Genomic DNA, 18,054 nt, shown 5'->3' with positions numbered 1-18,054 from the left:
ACTTGAAAGACAGAGGCAAAGTGATTTCTATGAGTTAAAGGACATTTTGTGCTAGAAGATATTGAATCAGTCTAAAAGAGAGACATAGCACACAGCTTTATTCCCAGTACTATGGATTTAGTGACAGGAGAGATATGACTGGCCAGAGAGTAAAACAGAAACCAGGAAGAGACAAGAACTCAGAGGATTCAGACTGAGGTTTGCTAAGAGACAGCATTCAGTCTGATGATTTGTAGAGACAGGATATTGACCTAATCAGTCATAGGATTTCCTAGAAGAAATAACTAGTAGCAAGCAGCTCTGCTTCTCAGATAGTCCAACATTTTCCCTTATATCTGACTCTGGGTTTTTATTATTAAGACCAGTTAGAATTCCCACTACAATATTACTCATTCATCATTAGTTTCCATGAGAAATGACAGATAGACTTAAATCCAACTGTGTCTGTAAGATTCCCCATTCAAATGTCATACTGCTTATATTTTATGAACAATTTTCTTAAAATGAGATATCATATTAAATTCAGAGATAGAAAATGAGACCCTTATGATATACATTATTTATATCATTTTACAGAGTTCCTTTTACCCTAATCCACTGCAGGAATCTTCCAGAAAGGCTCCACACTCTTCCACCACAGGAAGTGATGCAGAAGTAAACCAGATGAGTCAAGGTAAGCATCATCATGAAGTCATTTTATGTAAGACAAAAAGCTGGTATGTTATAACTAGCCAAAGAAATCAGGGAATAAATTCATACTTACAGGAATGATAGTGGTTATAAGACCCATATAGCTATAAAAGGGAGCAATGTGTAAAATTGAGGTAGTCACAGAATGATCTAAGAGTTTTCTTCTATGTGACATATTTAGGGTATTCATGGGTCTGCTTTGTCCATTGTCTCAACTATGCATAACTTAAGGATTTCACACAGTACAATCTCTTATTTGGAGACTTTTTCGTATTTATTTTATACACATAATTACTTAGGAAGCTTCTACAGTAGTATGTTTCCATGTGCCTTTTCAAGTGGAAATTAGTAAATTGCCCTTCCCATTTAATCCATCCTAGTGTCTATCTATTGGTGTGTATTCTATTTCCATTTACTGGAGTGATCCTTTGCTGCACTCCTTTCTTGAAGCAGAATCTCTCTGGTCTGATGTATTTTGGCATACTTGTTGAAGGCTTAAATGCTAACACCCACACATAAGGGAATGTATGCCATATTTGGGTTTGGATCTGGGTCTCCTCACTCTCCATGCTTTATTTTGCTTCATCTATTCATACGTAATCTTTCAAAATTTCTAATTTTGATAGAGGCAAAATGATGGAAATCCATCACATTTTCATTATATATTTGTCAGTTAAAGGACATCTAGGCTCTTTCCAGAATCTGACTTTCATAAATAGATTAATAATGAACATTCATGAGCAGGTATTTATGTAGTAGCACATAGAGTCTTTGGGTAAATGATGAAGAGATGTATGGGTGGACTTCAGGCTTCCAGAGAAAATCCCAAAGTGTTTTCTGTAATGGATGTACATGTTTGTATTCTCACCTGTAATGAATAAGTATTTGTTTTTCACCACATCCACACATGAATGAATAGTCATTTGTTTAGTTGATCTTAGCCCTTTAGACAGGAGCAAAATGAAGTCTCCAAGTAGTTTTGGTTTGCATTCTCCTGATTCTTGCCCATATGTGCCTCATGTTTTACAAATTCTCTTTGTGTTCATCTGTACGATTTATATTGGCTTATTGGTTTTCTGGGAGTCCAATTTTTTCTTCTTTATATATTTCAGATACTAACTGCATGTTAGATGTTTATTAGCTAACACTGTTTTCTCATTCTGTACCCTGGTATCCTTTGCCATGAAGAATGTTTCAGTGTTGTGCTCTTATGGATTAAATGTGTGACTTAGTGCTGTGCTACAGGTGCACTCTTCAGAAAGTATTTCCCTGTACCAGTGGTTTCAAGCCTATTCAACACGTTCTCTTCTGTCATATACAGGGTCTATGGTCTTAGCTTGATACCCAATACCCATTTAAATTGAGTTCTGTTCTGGTTAATATATATAATACCTATGTTCAATCTGCTTTGAGCCTTCAAACAAGGTCATCATCGTGTTTGGGAGATATTTTCCTGTTTGTTTTTCTTGATTCCTTATGAAAAATCATGTGGCTATTGGGGTCTGGACTTCTATCTGGAAATAAATTTGTCTATATTGATGATAAATCATGCTGTCTGTATTGCTCTACCTCTGTATTAAAATGTGCCATCTGAGACACTGATTTCTGAAGCCTCTTTTAGTATTTACCATCATTTTAAATGTATTCGGTGTTTGGTTGTCTGGTTGTTTTTACTTGTATTTCTGTGTGAAGCTGAAAGGCTTTTTGATGCTGTTGTGGTTGTGTTTACCATTTCTTTTATAAGTTATGTAGAATTTCAATGTGGATTACATTGACTTTGTACATTGGTTTTGGTATGTTTCAGTATATTTCTGTCAGCTGCTGTCCTACTCCATAAAATAATAGGTGTTTATTTTTTGAGATGCGAAAGAGACTTCATGGCCATCCAATGCCTTCATTGATACAGTTTTGGAGATGTTATTTTGCATAAGATTGATGATATATTCTTTGTCTTTAAGTTTGGGTCATAAAATGTTCACACCCAGAGGTAAATACCTTTTAATATTAACATGGAATAATTACATGTTGCTTGAGTTCCGTATATTGACTAAATATCTCATTTCTAAATCTATTCAACTGAGGGATAATTTGCATCCAATCTGCAAATCTGAGTCTGTAACACAGCAATCTCAAGCATGTAAATTTCGAAAGTCACATGTATATTATCATATATTACATACACACAAACTTCTCAGTACCAATTGTGTCTGGATAGTATTTACAGTAGGCTTTGTAATGAGCAATACCATTGTACTAGTAGCAAGCATGCGTCACATTCACAGTGACAATAAAATATTACGAAATTTAACCTCATCGTTAATGTTTAATACACATGTATGAACTTCTTAACTTTCCAGTGTGCAATCATTCTGTTTATTAGTGTCTTATAGAAGACATGAGACTTCCCCAATATCTGAATGTCGTTTCTTAATATCTAGCTCTCTGAAAGTACACTTATGTTCAAATGTGCCAGAAGGGACATGGCAGAAACACACTGAGATGACAGATTATTTTCTGGCTTGGACACACAATATTATACTACATCTTCAGAAGAGAAAATCATTTTTTGTCTTGTTGTTGTACTCAAAGTGCACTGCTTACATTTGTCTGCAGTACTTTGTAACTTATTTACAAGGAATTATTATAAATAATATCTATAGTCTATTTCAATGACATATCACACTATCAAATACAGGATCCCTCATTGAAAATCCCATAACACATACATATATTGCTATGAAGAAGCTTTCAGCGTCATGTGGTCCCATTTATTGAATGTTCATCTTAGTGCCTGTGTTGCATTTGTCCACTTCAGAGACTTGTTTCCTGAACCAGTACTATTCCACACTGTCTCTTCTTTTACATTAAAGCTCTATGATCTTGTTTTGAGGCCCATGATCCATTTGGAATTGAGTATTTTTAGGGTGAGAAATACTGGGCTGTGTTCATTCCTCTTCATGCAGCCATCATGTTTGGTCAGCACCATGTATGGAAGCAGCTTTTTTTCTTCCAGTGTGTCCTATCCAGTAAAATCATAGGTATTAATTTTGAGAGATGGGAATAAGAGCTCATTATGCAAAGCCTTCAAAGAGGAAACTTTGGATTTGTCATTGTGTAAGACATTGATTATATATTCTTTCTCTTTCAGTTTGGGGTGTAAAATGTCCACATCCAGAGGTAATGCTTCTTAATAATTACATTGTATAAATACATGTTTGTTAAACCTCACACATTGACTAAATAACTCATTTCAATGTCCATACATCTGAGGGATTATTCTCATCCCGTCTGCAAACCCAAATCTGCACCACTGCAATTTCAAGCAGGTGAATTTCCTTTGTTTACTCCTTCTGATCAATGAATGCCAATACATTTCACATGAAAACACTCTTCCAGACACTGTTGGCTGACCAGCAACTCACAGACACCCCCACCTCGTGCCACCTGTGCCCCCGAGCAAGTCTAACATACCAGGCCAAAGACTGGAGGTTGAAATGGAAGACAACATATCTGGTCTTTTGTCCTAAGAGGTCTCTTCATCCTTGTAGAGAGGGAGCAGCCTTATATACAGGATGGCATCACAGTGGAAATTCACCAGGTGGAAGAGATAGTGTTTTCCTAATGCTATATGTTGAAGTCAGTGTGGCAAATTCAGTTCAATAAGCCAGGACTAGAAAACAGGATGCACTTGGATTGGAAAACAGGATGCACCTGTTGGCTGACCAGTGACTCAAAGAGACCCCGTGGGGAGCTCGGACCCAACAAGATACCAATTATAAACTTGATAATAGAGCTTGTCCCTAGTGAGGACATCTCATTTGTGGCATACGTACTTCAAAAATATTCATGTTGGCAACATAAATAATTTGAAAATTGTTCTCAGGTTCGATTTTAATATCAGATTCAATAACTTTAACCTTTCCATTGAGCAATCATTCTGTTAAGTAATGACTTAGAGAAGTCCATCCTGTGACTAAATGAGACTTCCTCAAAGTCGGAACTTGCTTTGTTGACCCTGTAGGTGTTCCCTGGTATTCTTTTTCCACATTTTCATATGAAGCTAAATGACATTTTGATGCTTAATGGTTGTCTTTTCAGTTTCTCTTATAGCTATAGTAAAGCTAGTTTAAAGGTAATATAGATGTTAATTTTGCACTGTGATTCTATTCTGACCTGGACAATCAGCATTACATCATATTATCACAAGAGAAATTCAATTTTTGTTTTATTTTTAACTCATAGTACACTGCCTGTCTTTATCGGTAGTATAATTATAAAGAATAGGAATAGCAAGTTTAAATATCTATAATCCATTACAATAAATTAGGACATGCTATCATATGGCAGAGCAGTCCATATATATGTTGTTCGCTTTTACAACTTTACATTCCCTGTAGACTATTGCCTGAAAACCTATCTGCCTCAGAACAGGCCCTATATCAGTGAAGAAATCATGTCTGGAATGTCTCCCTTTCAAAACCTAACGTAAAAACTTATCAGGAACACTCAAAATTGTTAAAAATTCCAAATGATATCTGATGAACAAAGGATGACCCTAAATATAGTTCCTGCATGTCACTGAGAAAAATGGACACAGCTGTAACAAAGTGGGTTCCAGCTAATGGGCAATGAATAGTTTAAAGATTATGTTGACCTAGGAGAGCAAAAAAGACACCAACACCAATTTTTCCTTGGAAGAAATAAGATGTTAATTACAGAAAGTCTCCATGTACTAGAATGAATCATAAAAGAACATTTTGTCAGTGTACATCTTAAGTATGTTATCCTGTTTACACATAAATGTTTGGTAAACCAAGTGTAATTCTGATGAAGTGATTAGTAAGTTATTTAAAGTTACTCTTGTAAGGCAAGGAGGGTTCAGCATTGATGTGTCATCTTCCCACATTATCTTCCTATGAGGATGTAAGCCTACATATCATTTATAAATTTCCTGACACAACATACAAAGCATGTATGTGTCAAAACAAGCCCATAACATGGCACAGACTTAGTACTCTGGTTTCTCTTTAGATTGTATAAATCTTTCACCTTTTATTTCCATTTTTAATGAGTAATAATTTGCCCAATAGAATTATATTTTCCTAACTGTTTGCATTTTTTGTTTTTCATGGAAAACAAAGAGTTTTCAGAAGAACTAGGAGAAGAAATGCCAGAATCAAAACTTCAAGAGGAAAAAAATTTCAATAAGATTGAAGAAAATCAAGAAGTTGTATGTGAAATTTAAATTTCTCATTTACTATTGTTTGCCTCATAAATATTGTCATAGGCCTATATGCTACAGTTTAAACTACATCATACATTTTTTCTACAATTGTTTATGCAAATACAACAAAAGTAAAACTGCATCAGAGAAGGTCTAAGATATACCACAACAACAAAGGCACTTATGGATGCAGAACATGACAACTAGAAAATATCCTGGTTAACAACTTCAGTGGAAACTGAACACTCCAAAAGAAAGGAAGGCTTCAGATACATTTACTTGATTCATAGTATAAATTAGATCTATGCCAAAAGAATTATGTAAGAGCTCATGCTTATGGCAAAATCTTCTTGGGTGTAAAGGCTGATATCTGAATTGTAAGATTTTAAGGATGAGGTGAACTCTCTATTGAAACCTGACAATGTGTTTTACCTGGACTATACTTTATACTTAAACACAGCATGCTTCTGTAACTTCTTTACATACACAGTAGGCCCTCAACATCCAGTTAAATATGATTTTAAGTGGAAGTTAATAGCCCCTCTCACACCAAGGCACATCTGTAGATGGACTCTTTATGCTGATGAAGTAAAGTTTATGTTCTCCATACCTGCAGGAACGTTGGCAATCAAATAATAAAAACATTGGTATGCATTCAAATCTTTCATAATTAATTTTTAACAATATATAAAAAATAGTTATGCAGTAACAAAACCAACTACAAAATGTGTTAAGCCAGCTGCAGGTGGTATGTGTAGTTCTCTCGAATTAACACCAGAAGCCTTGGTATTGCAAGGAACAGGGTGTCTCAAACAAATCTATCAACAAGAACACTAAGCTCAGGCTTCTAAGAGAATTACTCCAAAGCTCATCTTCCTTTCCAACTGAAATGTCTTCTAAAGGCTGGCTTATAAATGGTCCAGAAACTGTACTTATGATGCAGAAAGAACAGAGGAAAACATCTGGCTCACTCATCCCCAAATGGTTAGTTGAAAGGATTCTCCCTTGGCAAGACTTGGGAATCAGAACTGTGTCCTGTGGTCTCTTGTTCCAAATTCCAAAGGAATATAAGCCCACTTGATTTGGAGTCTTTTCCCCTCCCAGGCTGTGTACCCCCAACCCTCCATATTTACATGCTTGTCCAGGAACTAACTTGGTTTTTGCAGGAGTTCCTCTTCCACTTGCCCAAACTGAACACTCACAGACATTTCAGCTTTTAACTGTTCACAGCCTTCGTTTGTGACTTGTTTGCAGTACCTCAGATCAATATGACTGATATTTGTAAAGCGTTTGAAGAAGGACAGGCGCTGGTCAGTGACCTTATTGTAGTCTGATAGAACGATCTCTGTCAGAGAATGCAGCGGTAGTGCCGACTACAGCATGCCGGGTGATGGAGTGATCAATGACATGGTTACAGTAACTGAGGTAGAGCTTGGAGAGCGGGGGCATTTGGTAGATAATGAGCAACAGGGAAGCGTCTGTGATGTCCACACCAGCTAGGTGCAGTACTACAATGTGCTCCAATTGTCCATGTGACCTGACCTGTGTGTTGTCTGTGGGTGGGCACAGGAGATCCAGCATCTGGGCATTCTTTAATCCTTTACCCACTGAACATCCAGGGACCCGATTAATGGACAACTGGAACCACAGAGGGCTGAGACAGCAATGCATGAACAACCCGACAGCACCAAGTCTCAGAGCCCAGGCAACCGCTGGATGAGCAATTTCAGCCACTTCTTAGAGCTATTGGTCCACCTGGTCAAGGGAGACAGGCTGTCACTGGATGATGCCGCTCAGCATCAGGGGATTGATGGACTTGCAGTGGTTCAAGTCAATGCGGGTCCACACCTGCTTAACGCAGCACCAGTGGTTTCAGGTTCTGCAGACCCGCATGCAGACTCACAGGCCTTGGTGTCTGAGGTAGCTGTAATCTGCCATCCACACCTCCCTGAGCATAACAGGCCCTGCTCCATCATCAAGGGGCGGCGAGTCAGGTGGGGGCTGAGGGTGGCAGTGGGATCACATGATGCTCCGTCTGGATGCACATAGCTAGGGACGAAGCAGGAGGGCATTGGAAGATAACCCGAGGTGGGCTGCACAGGCCAGGTCCTAGTGGGTGCTGTAACTCCCTAGAGGTACCGTTAAGCCTCTTGCTGAAGTGGTGGGGGCACTTGAAGTGGATTAGGGACCTCTTTGGCTCCTCATTCTCACTCTCGCACTTAGACATGATGGGCTGGTGGTTCTCCTGTGCCAAGGTACTCTCTGTCTTTTGGATCTTGTGATTGAGATCCTTGCTTAGTTCTTTGCTCAGCTCCTTTTTGGGAAACTGCCGTTTCCGGAGCATCTTCACCTTATTTATCCTTCTGGGCCTTCAGCCCCTACAGCGCAGGGCCCAGCAGTGAGTGAGCTGGAACGTGACTGGTCACTCTCCCGGGTCTTAGGAGGTGCCTCAAGCTGGTCATCTTCTGGTTCCTGCTTGAAGCACTGGTTTGTTGGCCAGTCCCAAGTGATCATCAGTGTTCATCCAGGATCGCCGATTTTTCCTGAAAAACGTATCTTCTTTGCCAGGTTTTAGCTGTTGCTGGAAATAAGTGAGCCTGGATCTCCTAAAGGGGCTGAGACTGCTGCCTAGAGTGTGGGTCTAGAGGAGAGGCAGGTGGAGGAATGGGTACATTTTTGAAGATTCGAGGTTGGCTTGCATTCACCCATCTCTTGGGGCTTCTCGTATTTCTTCTTCCTCCTTGGGTGCTCCTCATTAGACATATGTAGGCAATTTCTTGGGATGCTCATCTGACCTGCATCGGGGAGCCTCTTCACAATCACTCCTCCACTTGGCAGGCTCCTGTGCTTCCTTGTTATCCCAGTTCATTTTCTGCTCCTTGAGCAAGGAGCCAGGCAGGTTGGAGGCAAACTTAAAGCCAGGGCCTGGCTTTTGTTTTCTGGTCTTGCCAGCATTGTAACACTTCAGATACTGCCAGAGGTTGGGAAGTTCTTTGTTGACCACTCCCTCTGATTCCTTAATCTTAAGGCATCAGGGTGGATGATCTCGTTGCAGATGGAGCACTCCATGAGCATGAAGTTAAACTTGCCTTCCTCCTCCTCTTCTGTGTCCTCCTTCCCTGCCTCGCCACACAATGCACACAGCGGTATGGGGCAGCACTGGCGCGATGTACTGCAGGATGATGCCACTCTGCTTCATGTACCTGGGGCCTCCAAAGTTCTTCATATCCTTGCAAAATCGGCACTCTAGGCATTCCATCTGCAGGCAGGCCTTGTGCTTGCAGTGTTGCATCCTGTGCCTGCGACCTCCTGCTGTGGTTCAATAAGCACCCAACATCACCACTGAGGCTGGGCCCAACTTGCTCTTAGGCCAACCCAACAACCGGTTGTGGACGGCCTCTGATTCCTCGGCGCTGGAATGACGTGGCTCATGGTAGGCCCAGACTTGCTAAAGCTGGCATGGCTGGAGAGCCACCATGGCCTGCAGGGCTAGGGTTAGGGTTAAGGTTAGCCATTCTTCCATGTTGTCTTGTGGTTCACAAGATTTCTAGTTTCATGCTGTTCCCTTTATTAAGTCTTGGAAATTACTTGGTAGTGTTTGTACAACTAGTGTACTGTTGAGAAAGTCTTTTGTCGTGCTAATGCATTAATCATTAATCTGTACATTTCTGGATTTTCAGTGAGATACCTGGTTCATTGGAAGTTGAGTTTTGTGCAGAGTAAGATATAAGAATCAAATTATATTCATCTACCTACAGCTGTCCAATTTGACCAGGACCCTTTGTCATCCATAATGTGAAATTTTGGCCTCTTTTCCAAAAATTAAGGGAATGTAAGGCTATGGGATTGTATGTGTATCCTACATTATCTGACACTGATGAATAAAGTTGTTTGCAATTTTTATTGTTTTAACTGTGTATTGTAATCTGAAATCTGGATTGGTGATGCTTCCAGCAGTTTTGGTTTTGTTCTATTGTTTTGCTTCATTTTTCATTTCATGGTGTGGGATTGTTTCAGCTATTATTGGTCATTGGTGTTTCCATCGGAAATTTATAAATCATTTTCCCATTTTTTATTTTAACTTAGTTGTTTTAAATTTCATTTTACATTCCAAACATCGTTCTCCCGCCCATCTTTCTCCTGACACGCATTGTGTCCTGTAGCCAAGCAGCTCCTGTTTCCATTCCCTCCTCCCACAGTGTAGGTTATCCCGTGTAATTGTAACAATACCTGGCCCATAAATTGAGACAGGGCCAAGCCCCTCCTCCTGCAGTAAATCTGAGCATACCATCTCAACATAGTGAATGGGCTCCAACAATATAGCTCATGCACTATAGACAGATCTGGATCCTTGTTCAGGGGCTCCTCAGATAGGCCCAGCTACAAATTTGTCTCCCAAAACCAGAGGGCCATGGCTCCGTGTTTCTCCCACGTGCAGATGGCAGAGGTGCCATGGCTCTCAGTCTATAATTTGTCAGTCCCTTAGAGTTTGATGAAGTTGTCACTGTAGATTTTCCCATCATGGTCTTGGCCCACCTTGCTCATGTATTTCCTCCTCTCTCTCTTCCACTGAATTCTCAGAATTCTTGGTTGTGCATCTCAGAATCTGTTTCCATCCATTACTGGATGTAGTCTCTATAATCTCATTTGGGATATTAACCAGTCTGATTACAGGTGAAAGCCATTCCCTACACCCTATCCACTATTATTAGGAGTCTTATCTGGGTTCATCCTTATGGATTTCTGGGAGTATCCCTAGCACCATATTTCTCCCTAACTTCATAAAGTCTCCATTTATCAAAATATGTCTTTCATTTTCCCTTAATCTGTTCCTCTCCCAACTTGTTCATCTGTTTTCCATAAGTTGTCATCCCCCTTCCCCTCCCCTTTACCATCACCTATCCCTAGGTTTACTTGGGAGAGCTCATCTAATTTCCTTTCCAAGGACACTCCATAAATCCCTCTTAGGATCCTCATGTTACCTAGCTGTGAATTGTAGTCTGGTTATCCTCCACTTTCTATCTGGTATCAACTTATGAGTGATTACATACTGTTTTTGTCTTTCTGAGACTGGGTTTCTTCACTCGGGATGTTTTCCTCAAGTTCCATCCACTTGCCTGCAGACTTCATAGTGTAATTGTGTGGTTTTTTTTTGGTTTTTCGAGACAGGGTTTCTCTGTATTGTTTTCGAGGCTGTCGGTCCAGCCTGGCCTTGAACTCACAGAGATCTGCCTGCCTCTGCCTCCCGAGTGCTGGGATTAAAGGCGTGTGCCACCACCGCCCGGCGTATAATTGTTTTTTACAGCTAAGCAATACCCCAATTTGAAAATGTACCACATATTCTTTGTTCATGCTATGGTTGAGTGGCAGCTGGGTTTTTTCCAGGTTCTGGCTAGAAGAGATAAGCTGCTATGAACATTGTTGGCTTTTTTCAGTATATGTGGTATTTGTTTGTAGATAGGCTAGTCCCTCCCTGACTAAATTTTAAATATATTTTACTATCTGCATCTCAAACGGTTTATCTTTAATAGAACATATCTAATTTTTTGTCTTAATCATGTCATTTAATTTTTAACACAATAATCCAGGGTCTACATATAAGGATAACATATCATATTTTTTTTCAGATCCTGGAAGTGCCAGAGAATTTCTTGAGAAGTTGTATTAGATTTTTAATTGGATATTTCTTCCTTCTTCCACTTTTGCAAGACACTTTATGTTTCAATGGAGGCATTTAAAATCATCAGAAAAGACTACATCTTGGGAGGGTTTTCTTCTTGACCAGTGATGATGAGGGCCACAAATTCAAGTCCTATCCTTTTCCTGAGAATCATCCCATGTCTAATCATAAAGCAGGGTTCCTGGGTCAGTACAGGAGGAGCCAAACAGGTTGTAATGTCACCATCTGCAGGAATGATACCAAGCAGTACAAAATAGGTCTCATCATAGGAATGGTCTTGGAGTTTGCCCAGTATTGCCAGTGGCATCTAGAAGGCTGATTTTCTCACTTGATGCAGGAAGTTATATCCCTGGTATCCTGAGGAAAATCCCTGGACCCTGTGTTTTTGTAGGAGACAATCCAGCCCATGTTCTAAGACAAAGTTCACAGGTGTCTTATGTGACCCCAAGGGGAATTAAAAATCTTTCTGTTTCTGGAACAGAAGAATTATCCCTGAGATTAGAAGCCAGAGGCCCTCCCTTAGGGAAGGAATCCTACTAGGCTGTGATATGGAGCCTGAATACTTAATTTTCACAATGTTGTAAATTACTCTAAAATTGTAAACATAACTAAAATATAGAATCACACATAGATACCCTGTTCAGTTGAAAGGGATATTCAAATCTTTCATGATATTGTTTGAACATTCTGTTTGATAGCTCTTATTTTACACAATTTCTTTCAGATTGATACAGTTAGGGATCTGTTTTGTCCATGTTTCACAAATAATCGCAGATCTTTTCCTGCCAACAGAACTAGAAATCATATAGAAGAGATGATAAGAGTTTACTTTTGTTGTATAATCTATTAAAAATGCTTATCTTAAAATATGTACTCAGTCTTCTGTCTCAGAAATATTAGTATTTCAATGCATCATGAATTATAGGAAGTTAGGAAGTGTTAACTACATCTGGAAGATTTATCTTATGAATCACCAACCTGCCATACAAATATAAGGATATATACGTAAAAACATACAGATTAATATGGATACATATATGGATAGATAGATGTATCATTACTAACACTCGTGTGTGTGTGTGTGTGTGTGTGTGTGTGTGTGTGTGTTTGGATCACAATTCAACTCTTCACGAATATTAGGAAACAAGGCAGAAAACTGGGAGCTAAAGAATGAACCATTTCAAACAATGTCTGTACTTGGAGGAAAATGCTGCAGTTTGAGTGTGAGAGAATAAAGAATAGCATGGTGTTTTGAAAGAACTGAGAATATAGATGAGTTTCTGACACAAAACTGTCATTCATAAGAAGAAAAGGTATTCCTAACCACCCTCCATGTTTCCCTCACAGTTCTTACATACTAGAATTAGGAATTGGTTCAGAGTTTAAGGCTAGGTTTCCTTTTATGATTAGGGTTCAGGTTACATGTTAAGAGTAGATTAAGGTTTGACTTATGTGGTAGCACAGCTGTCACAGCATTTAGGCCTGTCATGAACATGGAGGAAATAGGTAATTATTAAATGGAAAATTCATGATAAATGTATGGTGGTTTACAAAACATCTTTATTGGTAAAGATGGCCAAGAAACACATTTTAGTAATTTTCTAACTAGCTTGTACATCACATAGTTTATATAGCAGAAGAGATCAGTGTACATTTTAAATGGATTATATCATCCTAGAACTGGGACAAGTCTTCTCTGCCATAATTGCCTGACAACTTCTCTGACCATCCGGGGCAGGAAATTTCAGGAGAAAATCTGTCCCTTCTCCAATAATTGATTCAAGAAAAGCATTTGTTCATTTTATGTTTTAATGTACTATAGTATTATAGTCCATAATATTCAGGGTCACTTGTGCTTCTTTATTCTGTTTTATTATATTGTAGTATATTATAATTTTATTAGTTTCTATTTTTATTTACATGTTTATCTTATGTTTATTATGTTATATTATTAATATATTGTTATGCTATTGTAATATTATCCTTCCTTGTCTTTCTTATTTACCTAGTTATATTCCTTTATTGTTTGATAAAGTTTATTCATAGCTTCTTTCTCTTTGTCAATTGTGCCAGTGTCCTACAGTTAAACCTATAAACATTTACCTTTATATGTGTTATCATTTAATTCTCCTCTTATGTTATTACCATGTACTTCATATTATTTTTTTCCTACATTAACTTTTGTCTTTTTTTACAATTTTATGAGATGGATATTCTTCTGACTATATTAGCCACATACATGTTTTGTTATTATTTTTATTACTATTTGGTTCTAAATAGTTCCTAGTTATCATTATGAGCTCTTTCAATAATTTTCAAACTATTTTTGAAAATTTCTAAATTTTATATTCTCCACACTAAGAATGTGATTATTTTTTAAAAGATAATCCACTTTTAATAAAATTTCAAAATAAATTTCATGGGCTATACCCAGTCATTATACAAAGGATCAAAATGCTTTATCTCAGGTTCTTAGGGAATGCTAATTAAATTACATCTTATTTTTTCTAATCCAAGGACACAGTCTATCATTTCTGAAGGTATGAGGTGATGTTTTTACTGTTTTTTACTTTAATTTTGGTGTATGCTCTCATTTATGCAATTGTATGTGGTTATGCAGGCATGTGCACATGTGTGTAGGTGTGGAAGCCAGGTGTTAACCTTAGATACTAATGTATGCATGGTACCCAAGAAAAGAGAAATGAGGCAAGATCCTCTGAACAGATGGGGAACACGGCAAGGGGGGGACCTGGGAAATAGAGAGGGGGAGAAGTGGAAGACAGAGTAGGTCATGGAGGAAAAGGAAGTTTGACTGGGGGGGGTAGAAGACAGATCAAGCACCAGTGTGACCTCTAGTGATCTAAAGGGATGACACCAATTGGCAAGCTAAGCAATAGTGTAGAGACCACCTCGAATGACCATTCCTGATAGTGAACTTGATGTCTATAACCATCCTGGAGCCTTCATCCAGTGACTGATGGAAGCAGAGGCAAACACCCACAGTTAAACACTGAACTGAACCCAAGGAACCCAGTGGCAGAGAGAGAGGAGTGATGAGCAAATTGGCAAAGAATGGGCTGGGAAAACCAGCAGAGACAGCTGATCTGAACAGGGGAGAGCTCTTGGACCCCAGACCGACAGCTGGGAGGCCAGCATGGGACTGATCCAGACTCCCTGAATGTGAGAGTCAGTGAGGAGGCCTGGGCTACCTATGGGGTCCTGAGCAGTGGATCAGTGTTTATTCCTCGAATACTAATAGACTTCGTGTGTCCATAACACAAAGAGGGTTGCTCTCTCTGCCTGGACTCTTAGGGAAGTGCCTGGACCCTACCGTGAGTGAAATGATAGACTCTAGATATCCCCTATGCAGAAAGAATTGGGGATAGGGTGGGAGGATGGGAGGGAATTGTGGGGGGTACGGGAGAAGGGAGGGAGATGGAACTGGGATTGACATGCAAAACAAGCCATTTAAAATTAAAATAATAAAAAATAAATAATAAAATAAAAAAGAGGAAGGCATTAATTCAGATGTCATTTCAAAGTTGTTTGAATCTCCTTCATTTCTGTAATTGCTATTACCCCTCCTACTTACTAAAGAGGGACATTGATGGTTCAGTCATACCTGCTTTAATTAAACCGCTACATAGGAAAATGTTTCTGAGTCATCATTTGCAGTTGGATAAAAATATACATGGAGGAATATTCTTTACAAAATCGCTGATAAAGGAAAAATTATATGTGATTTGTCAATATTTGTTTTGTAGATGGTTAAACCTCTGTGGAAAGCCCCGATAATAATTTATTTTGAACAATATTTGCATAATAGAATTTGTTTTTTAAATGGTGGAAGAATGATAGGGAATAGAAAATTTACTATGAATTTTCATCCATTCAATGACACTGTATTAGTTACCTAAGCCATGCATCAAACACCACTTGACAAAGGTTCACTTATTGCACATCGTTTAGAGTGTTGTAATTCAACCAAATGGGGAAGTCATGGTGTAGTAAATTAGTGGAAGGCGTTTAGAATGTGGGATGGGATAAGTCCATGCTGTGGGAGACCTGGAAGCTGAGGAGGCTGAAACTAAGCATTTGTCTTAATTGTCAAAGAACAGCTCTAGATCTACTATAGAGGGCATTCCTCACTTTTAGAGATCCCACAGGACTGCCAAAATGGCATCACCATTATTTTTTTAAAAAGCACTTTCTACTTGTGAAGGGAGACTTTTCACAATTAACTCATTAAATTCCATACATAAAATACATAGAAATCTCATAAGGTAAACTGCATTTAGTGCAACATGTGTTGCCCCGGTATCATTAACAACTCCAACAATGTAAGAAAGTCTGAGGTTCAAAGTATCTTTTGGGGCTCAAAGTATTGATCCTTTGAAAAATCAAAATGAATGTTGAGTCTTTATACAATACAATGTCACAGATTAGATTAGACCAGCATTTTAAAAGGAAATTATAGGTGACAGTGAGGAAAGTCTTGTCCAAAGCAATGAGAAATACCAATGGGAACACACCAAATAATGTCATTCAATGTCCAGGAGATGGGGCATGTGTTTGCAAGAAATGGACTCCAAGAGGCATACTCGGAACCTTTTCAGCCTTCCCTTCAGCCTTCCACCTGGCCTCTCTCCCAGGCTTGCTGCACTTGTTCACTGCAGCCTTCCTTACACATATCCCACATTCCTGCACCTCCAGCATTCTAGCGTGACCATGGCAACTGCAATCTGACCCTCATGCATAGTCTTGGAGCTGTCAGCATGGAAACCTACTATATATTACCTAAACAACACTGGCTTTATTCAATATAGTTATACTTGTCTTCATGTCCACCTAACTTTTGCTGTTTTCCTTGCAATCTTGGGCTGTCTATTTGACACCCTAAAGTTGTGTAAATGGGTCTCATCTGATTGCTAATTCCAAGTTTGTCATTGTGCATGACTGTTAGAGATGGACTTCATTGATCAATGATATACAGACATCTAGCATGCTGTGTGTGTCTTGGTCCCAGGAAAGTAAGTCATGGGCTGTGTATGAAAGCTAGATGTTCAAGATAGAGTGAGATCCATTAATTCATGTTCCTCTATTTTTAGCCATGAATTCCTGCCATATGTTTGCTTAATTTTGCCTAATAATGGGGAAAAAGGAGTGTTCTAGTGGACGTTTCACCCCAGCCACTGGCATCCATATACCCAAAGAGTCTGGAATGTGCTGGTGGAAAACCCCCTCTCCCATTGATCCATCTTCAAACCCTGCTCACCCTCAGAAATTCTGCCATATCATGACCCATGAAAATCACATGTCTGTTTTGGGACAGACAGTTTAAATACCAGGCAGGTGTGGTTATGTTCATTAAATGTGAACATTTTCCAATTTGGATAGATTTGGTATGATTTTGTTTGCTGTTTTGGCAGAGAGGCTCATTGGGGTGCAGAAACTTTTCAGCAGTAAAAACCAAACAGATACTGTCCTCCTCAAAGGTCACTCAGATTCCTCATGGCAAAATGAATGGAGGTAGAACACTTACATTCTGCATGTTTGAACACTATGGCAGCACAAGCAAGACCTGATCTGATGCCAACTTGAGCAGTGGCTGGGAACTTAGACAACAGCTGTAGTGGCTTTTGAGTGCTGGGGATGTAGAAAATTAGAAAAACACTGACAAGTTCTGAAGAGTTGATTTTGCCATTTTTTTTACTTAAGGCTTCGCTCATGGGTAACAAACAAACGAAGGAAGATAAGCAGTTTTCTCCTCTGGAATGCCTCTTAGAAATCTTAAAACCCATTTTCTTAATCCTTTTCATTAAGGCATCTAGACTCAATTATCTCAGTGCTAACAAATGGTTCTCTAGATGCTGATATTTTATGGGATCTTTATAGTCACTGCCAGTGTTCTTGTCAATGGAAGGAGTCACCCTACGTCCAAGCTTTTCTCTATGTCTCTGCTAAGCATTCTCTTCAGCATTCTCTTTCTTCTTCTAAATCTCATTCTTCTAGCTTTGAAAGCTAAACCTGAGGAAAGCTCCCACTGGTCACAGAGTCTTCTTGCCACTTCCCATTGAGGCTAAACCTGTCTCAGGTCAGGAACCACCTTCCACACAGGAATGTCCTGTTTGGTCTCCCCTGTTCATTCAGCTTCAAATGACAAATTCCTGTTTTGCATCCAGCTGACCTTCTATCATATTTCTAGTCCCCACAGATGCCAACAGCTCTTAATTGCCTGGCTTAAGTTAATGTCTGCTCGGGACACTATAAAAGCTGTTCATTTTATTTCCCCACTAATAATGTTTGCGATTTTCAGATTTTTTACTGCACAGAACCACAAGGGGTCTCTCAGGTTTTATAACCTGGCACTGGCCACTCATATCTTTCTTAGAGCTACAGGTGTTTTACTCGTGGAGAAAAATAGCCACTTCTGCCAGCAGACAGAAATGTGCCTATGGTG

The 18,054-nt window shown here is 39.1% G+C and overlaps 1 pseudogene; it reads right to left on the bottom strand.

The window, feature by feature from the left end:
- Positions 1-7,062: 7,062 nt before the first annotated feature.
- LOC121138144 lies at positions 7,063-11,901 on the bottom strand (annotated as a pseudogene).
- Between the last annotated feature and the right edge of the window lie 6,153 nt (positions 11,902-18,054).

The sequence above is a fragment of the Mesocricetus auratus genome, unplaced genomic scaffold, assembly GCF_017639785.1.
Source record: "Mesocricetus auratus isolate SY011 unplaced genomic scaffold, BCM_Maur_2.0 contig_10294_pilon_obj, whole genome shotgun sequence".
Classification (NCBI taxonomy): Eukaryota; Metazoa; Chordata; class Mammalia; order Rodentia; family Cricetidae; genus Mesocricetus; species Mesocricetus auratus.
The sequence above is the reverse complement of the archived record's forward strand: the minus strand, read 5'-3'. Positions and strand labels throughout refer to the sequence as shown.